Here is a 9,362-nt window from a genome sequence, read left to right on the forward strand (position 1 = left end):
TTTCATGGTTTGTTGGTCTTCTTTCTTGATATACTTGGATTTATTTCTCTTTATTCTTTACATATCTATCACTGGTTTTGATTTGTGATTACCATTACATTTGTATATAACATTTTTGGCATATAGCCATGCCGGAGTTGATGGTCACTTAAGTTTGAACCCGTTCTTTACTCCTCTTCCCCAACATTTAAGATATATGGTAACATATTTTACATTCTTTTATTTTTTGAATCCCTTGACTGATTTTTACAGATATACTTATTTTTATTGCTTCTGTGTTTCCTATCTTTGTATTGTCATTTATGGTCTTTCCTTTCCACTCAATGAGTCCTCTTTAATGTTTCTTGGTTTAGTCATCCTGAACTCCTGTATTTTTTGTTTGTCAGAGAAGCTCTCTCTCTCTCTCTCTCTCTCTCTCTCTCTCTCTCTCTCTCTCTCTCTCATCTCTTTCTATTCTGAATGATAGGCTTGTTGGATAGAGTATTCTTGGCTGCAGATTTTTTCCCTTTTAGCACTTTAAATATATCATGATTCTCCCTTCTGGCCTGCAAAATTTCTGCTGAAAAATCTGATGGCCTTATGGGGTTCCCCTTGTAAGTAACTGTCTTACTTTCTTTTGCTGCTTTAAAAAAATTTTGTTTATTACTACTTTTTTTTTGCCTTTTAAAATTACTATGTGTTTTGGTGTGGACCTCCCTGGGATGATTTTTTTGGGGGGACTCTCTGACTCCTGCATCTGGATATCTGTTTCCTTCCCCACAGGGAAATTTTCATCTATTATTTCTTCAAATAAAATTTCTGCCCCTTATGTCTCTTTTCTTCTTCTGGGATCCCTATATTATCTGTGTTGTTAACTTTATGGAGTCGCTCAGTTCCCTAAGTCTATTCTGATTTTGCATGCTTTTTTTCCTCTCACCTGCTCAGCTTGATTACTTTCAGTTATTCTGCCTTCCACATCGTTAATTTATTCCTCTGTTTCCTCTAGCCTGCTAATTATTCTATCAACTATATTTTTAATCTCACTTATTATGTTCTTCACCTCTGATTGTTTTTTTTAATCTCTTTGTTAAGAGTCTCACTGATGTCCTCTACTCTTTTCTCAAGTCCATTAGCTTTCTAATCATTACTTTAAATTCTCTATCAGGAATATTACTTACATCCACTTGGCTTAGATCTTTGCTGTGGTTTTGTTCTATTCTTTCATTTGGAACATACTTCTGTCTCCTCATTTTGTCTAATTCTGTGTCTGTTTCTCTGTGTTAGGAAAATCAGTTATGTCTCTTGCTCTTGAGGATAATGGCCTTATGAACAAGAGGTTCTGTAGTGCCCTGCAATGCTGTGTCCTGTGTTTCCCAGGATCTGGTACTTCAGTGAGGGTTTCCTATCTATTGTATGTACCCTGCCATTGTGTCCTAGCTGCTTTTTCCTTCAGACCACTTGTCTATGGAGACTCCCTTTGCCAGTTGTGGGCTGTGTTTTGTCCCTGGCTGGGTAGGGTGCATTTTAACAAGGTTGTGCTGGTCTGTTTGCAAAATGACCCCTCTCATCACCATTGATGGAATGGATGCCCTGGGATGGGAGACATGGTGTTGTTGGGGTATGTACTGGTTTTCTGGGGAAGGGGACTTATAGCACCAGAACTGAGGCAAGCATGACTAGAGTGATTGGAAAGGAAAGATCCACTGAAGCATGGGGGTGGTAAGGGGTAGGGTGGAGCTTGGTGTAAGCAAGTTAGGTAGTGAGTGTAGTTCCCCCACTGGTTCCCACACTGAAGGAATATACTGAGGGCTGGGAAGGGAAATGGCACCATTACCTCTTTTGTTCCTGGAGGGGTCTCCCTGAGATCTCTGCCTCTCTGGTCAAGCTCTGAGATTAATAAATAACGGTCCCTCTCCTGTGCCTCAGGCATTTTTCATGCTGCTACTTCTATTCTGTATCTCTGCTGGTTGTTTGTCCTGCTCTCTCTGTAAGGACATGGACTCAGCTTTCCAACACCCTCTGGACTCTCCAAGAGCTGAACCTGCTGATTTTTAAAATTCCAGGCTTTAAGTCCTGCTGATTGTAAGAACTCATGAAATTTGGCTCCTTCCACTTTCAAAGCCAAATGTTATGGGGATTCATCTTCCCTGTGTGTGTCTCCTGTGTGATGGTCTATTTCTCACCCTTCACCATGCCTCTGGCTCACTCCCAACTGCAGATGGCCACAGTCCTCTTCTCTCTCAAACTGCATCTCTAGCCTTCCTACCTTTGTCTATGTGGCCCTTCTCCACCTTTGGTCGTGGTTTGTTCTGCCATCTTTGGGTCATTATCTGGGTGATTTATGCTGATGTGAGTGTTATTTATTAGTATTCTTTGGAGGAGGTGAGCTTAAGGTGCTCCTACTCTGCCATCATCCCAGCCTCCCTCTGGCCACTTCATGTTAATTTCCTTGCAGTGACTATCCTGTAGACCTTTAAAAAATATTAATACATACATTCAGCATGTATATGCATTTGAATATAGAACTCTTAAGCACTCTGAGAGCCTCAGTTCTCTATTTACTTTTGGATATATGGTTTAGGTTTAACTGGTGCTGGGGATCAGTTATGCTGGGGACTAGTTATGGTTCACAGTTAGGAGTGTATTTGCCACCCCACACCCAGGGGACATTTGGTAATGTGTTTTACTATTGGATGGGTACTACTGGCACCTAGTGTGTAAAGGTCAGGAATGCTACTAAATAACCTACAACGCACAGGACAGCTCCCACATCAATTATCCAGTCAATAGTGACGAGGTTGAAAAACCCTCGATAAAGATTTTTGAGGTGGTCTTACCACCATTCTTTTCTATGCTTTCAGAGCAGCCAACAATGTAAGGCTACAAATTTAAGATTTTGATGCTTAGCATTCCTTGTTGAGCATTTCCCTCAAATATACATTTTCTAAAATTATCTTTTAGGCATCACATTGAAATGTAATCTAAGAGAGGCTTATTAAGAATATTTTAATCCAATTATTATGATTAATACATAACAATTCACTATTTTTTATGTTAATAAAAATATTTCTCATGTGAATATTATTTTATATTTTTCCATTTTAAAAAATTATTCCAACATACCCCAGTGATGAATACTGTAAAAGCAATTTCAGTTTCACTTGGTCTCTGAATATGAATAATCAGTTGGCAAAACATGCTAAAATGTTTCAATTAATTATTTTTAATCATGTAGGCTAGATTATGACTTTTAACTTTATTTAATAAAGTATAAGATGCTAGAAGTTAACTGTTATGTAATTTATTACAATTTTTAATTGACTTTCCAGAAACATTAACCTTTTCCAAATAAAGACTTTGAAATTTCTTTTCAGTACTGTAATTGAGTGAAAATACTGATAAGGAAGATATAACACTGTCACTGAAAACATATTTGATATCAGGTCTTATATATATTTGTATATTTAATAAACTTTTAATATGTAAGGCTGCTATGGATAGTTTAATTTACTTTATTTTATTGAATTATAGAATTAAATGTTTAATTGAGAATACAGAAGCTCAACTTCTGAATTTAAATACCCTCCACAAGTGAGCTTGATTTCAAATATTTACTAAGCCCTCTGCATGTATAAAGTGCCATGTGACTGTTTACAAATCAGTTACAAATTACTGTTACAAATTACTCTTTACAAATAACTTAATCATTCTTGTCAAAGATCAAGAATGACTTCTTAAAATGTTTCAGTTTAGATGTTTCTGTTAGGATGTAGTAATTCATAAGAGAATGTCACTCACATTCTAAGAACAAGAACAACAACAACAAAACCCAGATGATACTTAAAGTCATGACTTGGGGAGTGTGTTAGAAAGCTGAAGTTACAATGTAACCAAATGAACTGAATTTTAAAGTGTGACAAGACTGTCCAAAGAGAAATAAAAGCAAAAGCAGCCCCAACACCCAGGATTTGCCTAAAACTGAGGCTTCAGCAGGAGAACTGAGAAAGTGCTTGCTCCTTACCCCACTATCAAACAGTAGTGGTGTGGAGCTGAGGGAGGAGAAAGAAAGTGACAAAACTCTCCCTCTGTGAGCAGGAATGCATAGTCTTCTGAAAGTTTAAGGTGGAACAAGAATACTGAGAAAAACTTTTGGCACTTGAAGCTACCTCCAAGTACAGGGAAGCAGCAGTTCACTGATTGAAGGATTTGAAGTTGCTGGTATACCAGTAACAAAGAAAACTATAAAATAACAAATCCCAAACCCAATTTAACTACTGACTAGATTAACTCAATTATTCTTATGAATTGTCTAGCCAAAAGAAAAATAAGAAAATAAGCACACTTTCTTTTTGCCCATAAATTCTATTGAATTCAGTCTCTACTGCTCGTCTATGTGTAATGTCTAACATTTAAATAAAAATATAAGACACACAAAATAAGCAATAAAAAAAAAGACCCATTGCCAAGATATCAAGCAGTCTTAACTGCAAACAGATGCAGAGATTATATTTGTTGATCTTTTTCTGGGTCAAACACTATGATGTATACTTCATGGGTATGATATCATTTAATCCTATTGTTTCTATAGAATATCAACATTCTTTGTACTATATGTCATCCATTATACATATGAGAAAACTGATGTAAAGAAAGAAATATTCCCATTTAATAGAACTAGTATTTGTTAGAACCAGGATTTAGATACATTTCAGGCTGATTTTAGAGTCTAAAACATAACCACTATGCTGTAGAGTCTTCCAAATATGGCAATATAAGAGGAAGTCATTGCACACAGAAATGTATCTAGTAGATCTTTTGTATGTATTTTGAAAGGGATAAAGGGCTGTTATTTTTTCTAAAAATAAAGTTAGAAGATGAAGAATCTTAGAGAACAACTCTCTATGTGCCATCTCATCTATTTCCATACCAGACCTCAAATTTTATTACCTAAATATCTGCTTAATGTAAGGAGATTTTATATACATGGGTTATCATATTGAACAACCTTGTTTTAAATATTTGCATATTTTAATACACAGCCTTGATAATTCTGTGAAGGAATTTTTTTTTTAAGGAAAATCTTTTATTGGAGAATCTGCTAGACCACTGGGAACATTGCTTTAAATGTTACACCTTCATTCCTTCCACAAAAGTAGGTTACAGAGTAGAATACTGTTTGAGGTTAACAGAAGATTCATCAACCAGATAAATTGTTCCTCTCCATTCTACCACCTGAACACAAGTAGTGCAACGGGGTAACCATAGGACTTGAGGAATTTGTGTTTTGAGTAATTTATACTTATTTTCTTGCAAGACCTTGGAGAAAGATTTCTTAGAGAATTGGATGCCATAAAGAATTAGGTCATAAGCAGAAGATCTAGGTCAGCACTTTTTGCTGAGAGGTTTGGGCCAGTTACTCAGTACATGCAGTATATGGCTAATTTGTTCAGCCTTTTCATATTATAGAACTAAGGAAAGAGGTAGCAACTTGCACCATGTAACGCTTGGTCAGCTTGTTCATTGGCCCCTTAATTATAGCCCTAACTTACCAAAAATCTTAGGCAACGTAAATCTAAGATACATTCAAAATGGTATAATTATTATGATAACTTATAAGTCATAGGAAGAGGGTATATGAGTATGGTGTCAGACACATTAATAGTTGCCTACAAAATATATATCAAGAACTTTCTATCTTGCCTAGGTTCCTATTTCCTCCCTTAGGGAAGTGACCATAGTTATTTTAAGCCAATCATGGTAGTTTAGATCTGTGATGTCCAAAACAATAGCCAGTAGACATGTGTGGCTTCTGAGTGCTGGAAATGTGAGTAGGCCAAATTAAGATAGCTATAATTATGCAATTCACATTAGATTTTGAAGATTTACTGCAAAACAATATGAAATATTTTGTTATTTTTTAATGGTAATATTTTGAAATAATATTTTGGTTATATTGGGTTAAAAAATATATTATTAAAATATATCTCAATCTTTTTTCCTTTGTAAGTATTACACAATTAAAATTTATACATGTACCTTGCACCATATATATATATGTATGTATACACATATATATGTATGTACATATATAGATATTTTAATATTTTCTCAAGTTCATTTTATTAACAAAAAGTTCAAACTATTTTGAACAAAAGCAAACCATGAATCACAGCATTTGGCAAGATATTAGACATGGAAAAGCAAAAAATCTTCATTAAGTAAAATATAAGTAGAGGAGGTGCCTCTCACATGTATTATATTCATGCTTCTTCAATAGTCTCTTACCAACTTTCAGTGTTATATATATTTTTAAAATGTTTTTATTTGTTTTTGAAGGAGAGAGAGACAGAGCATGAGTGGGGGAGGAGCAGAGAGAAATGGAGACACAGAATCCGAAGCAGGCTCCAGGCTCTAAGTTGTCTGCACAGAGCCCGATGTGGGGCTCAAACTCACAAACTGTGAAATCATGACCTGAGCCCAAGTCAGATGCTCAACTGACTGAGCCACCCGGGTGCCCCTCAGTGTTATATTTTTAAAGGATAGCAGTATATGATGGTGAATTCTTTGAGGTTGTATATATCTTAAATAATCTTTATTTTGCCTTCAATTTTGAATGAAATAATTTTAAAAAAGATCCATATGGCAGAAAGAAGAAAGGTCCGTTTGGAACTATGGGTCTATACTGAGATGAGTAGCATTAGAAGGCATTAGAATTATATAATAATTAAGTATAACTATTTATGGTAATATAATAAGGTAGGTTAAATGTAAAATAATTTATTTTTATTTAAATGAATCATGTGAGAAGATAATTGACAGCTTAAAGCAAAAATAATAATATATTACAGAGCTTATAACATAGAAACAAATGTATGACAGTAACACAAAGACCAAGAAGGAGATAATTGAACTATACTGTTCAATTATTTGAAGTGCTGTAATACTACTTGAAGGAACATTTGATAGAGATATATTTCATCAACCCTAAATGAACCCCTAAAAAAAGTGACTAATAAGCCAACAAGATGGAATTTTAAGAAATATAAAGTTATCCAAAAGAAGGCAAGGCAGAAGGGAAAAAGGGTGCAAAAAAAAGATGATATTATGGAATATAAATCTATTTGATGTATCTAAAGAATATCAATAGTACATTAAATACAAATGGCTTAAGCACCTCAATTAAAATTAAAGCAAGTGTTTTTTTTTTTATGGGTTAAACAAGGCAAAACTCAACAATATGCTCTCTACAAAAATACAAATAGTTAAATATAAAAGCATGAAAAAGCCATATCATACTAACTATTCAAAAGAAAACTGGAATGAATTGAAGACACATATATAAACAAATACTCCTACATGAATGTTCATAGGAGCACTATATGTATATAAATAGGAGCACTATATATATAGAAGTAATGTTAACATATGAACCATATCCCTGATCTTATAAATATAGGGAAAACATTTGACTAAATTCAATATTGATTCATCATTGAAAACTCTTAGCAAACCAGGAGTACAAGGGGATATCCTCATCCTGATAAAGGACATTCTCACAAAATCTTTCAGGTAAAATTATACTTAATCATTAAAGACTAAATTCTTTCCACCTAAAATTTGGATTAAAGCAGAAATATTCCCACCACCCCTATTCAGAATACTAGGGAAAGTTCTAGGCAGTACAGTAGGACAAAAAATAATATATCAAAAGCATACAAGTTGAAAAAAAGAAACAACACTAAAACTGTTTCTGTTTACAGACAATATATTGCCTACATAGAGAACTTAAAAGAACCTACAGAAAAATTATTAAAAATGCTAACTGAGTTTAACAAAGTTGTAGGATACTATATCAATATACAAACATCAATTTTACCAATTTATATACTAATTGTATTAATCTATGTACTAATAATAAACAATTGGAAATTTAAATTAAAATACATTACTTGTAACTGTCCCCAAAATATTATGCTTATGCAAACCATAAAATTTATGTAAGACTTGATACTGAGAGCCATAAAACACAAATGAAAGAAATATGTGTTTATGGGTTGGAAAACTCAATATTGTTAAGATGTCACCTCTCTCCAAAATAATACATAGATTAAAGCAATTCCAAAAAAATCCAATTAAGATTTTTTAAACATTGTCAAATTGATTTTAAAATGTACTTGAGGATACACAGTAACTAGAAAAGCATAAACAAAAACAAAAATTAAGTTTAGAACTTATACTACTTTTTTAAGACTTACCAAGAAACTACAATCTAATCAATGTAATACTGATAAAATTATAGATGTGTAGATCAATGGAACATAAATATAGAATCTAGAAATAAACCTACACAAGTAGAATTATTGACTTTTGACAAAGATATAAAGTCTTTACTATCCCACTTCTAGATACACTCTGTATCCTAATCTTGGAGGTCAGGTCCGTAGGTACACCCTGTACTTGCTGATAAGCATTGTCTTCTCTAGCCATTTTTCCATCCCAACAGAATCAAACCTCTTTTCTCAAATGGCGCTGATTAACACCAGTGGCCCACAGAAAACATGCTACTAAGCAAACTTATTTGAAGAAAAAAATAACTGATCAATAGACATTATGCACACTAATGAAGACAGTGTAGTATTGGTGAAAAAATAGACACAAGGATCAATGGAACCACATAGAGAGTAAAGAAATAGACCTACATGAATATGGCCATTTGATTATTGACAAAGGGCAAAGCAATAAACAGAGAAGATTGGTCTTGTTAATGAACAGTGTTGGAACAACTGGTCATCCATTTGCAAACACATAAACCCAGACCTAAGCCTCATTCATTATACAAAAATTAATACAAAATAAGAAAGGGGTATAGCTCAGGGTAGAGCATTTGACTGCAAAATGAATCCTATATCTAAATATAAAACATAAATCTATAAACTCTTAATAAAAAGTATAGGAGGCAGTCTTTATCGCTTGAGGTTAGGCCAAGAGATTTTAGAAATTATTCTAAAAACATAACCCGTAAAAGAAAACAACTGAAAAATTGGACTTCATTTTGAACAAATATTTCACCAGGGAGGATGTAAATGTGGAAAATAAGTGCATAAATACATTCAACATTATTATCCATTAGGAAATTTCAAATTACAACCCCAACTAAATACTACCAGGCACCTATTAAAGTGGTTAAAATAAAAAATAATGGCAATATCAAGTATGGTGATAATGCAGAGCAACTGTACCTCCCATATGTTGCTGGTGGCAATGCAGGAAGGCACAGCCACTTTGAAAAACCAATGGCTGTTTTGATGAAAGTTAAACACACATCTACTATATGAGCCAGAAATACCACTTTGAGATATTTTCTCTAGAGAAAGGAACACTTA

Source organism: Felis catus, chromosome A1 (assembly GCF_018350175.1).
Source record: "Felis catus isolate Fca126 chromosome A1, F.catus_Fca126_mat1.0, whole genome shotgun sequence".
Taxonomy (NCBI): domain Eukaryota; kingdom Metazoa; phylum Chordata; class Mammalia; order Carnivora; family Felidae; genus Felis; species Felis catus.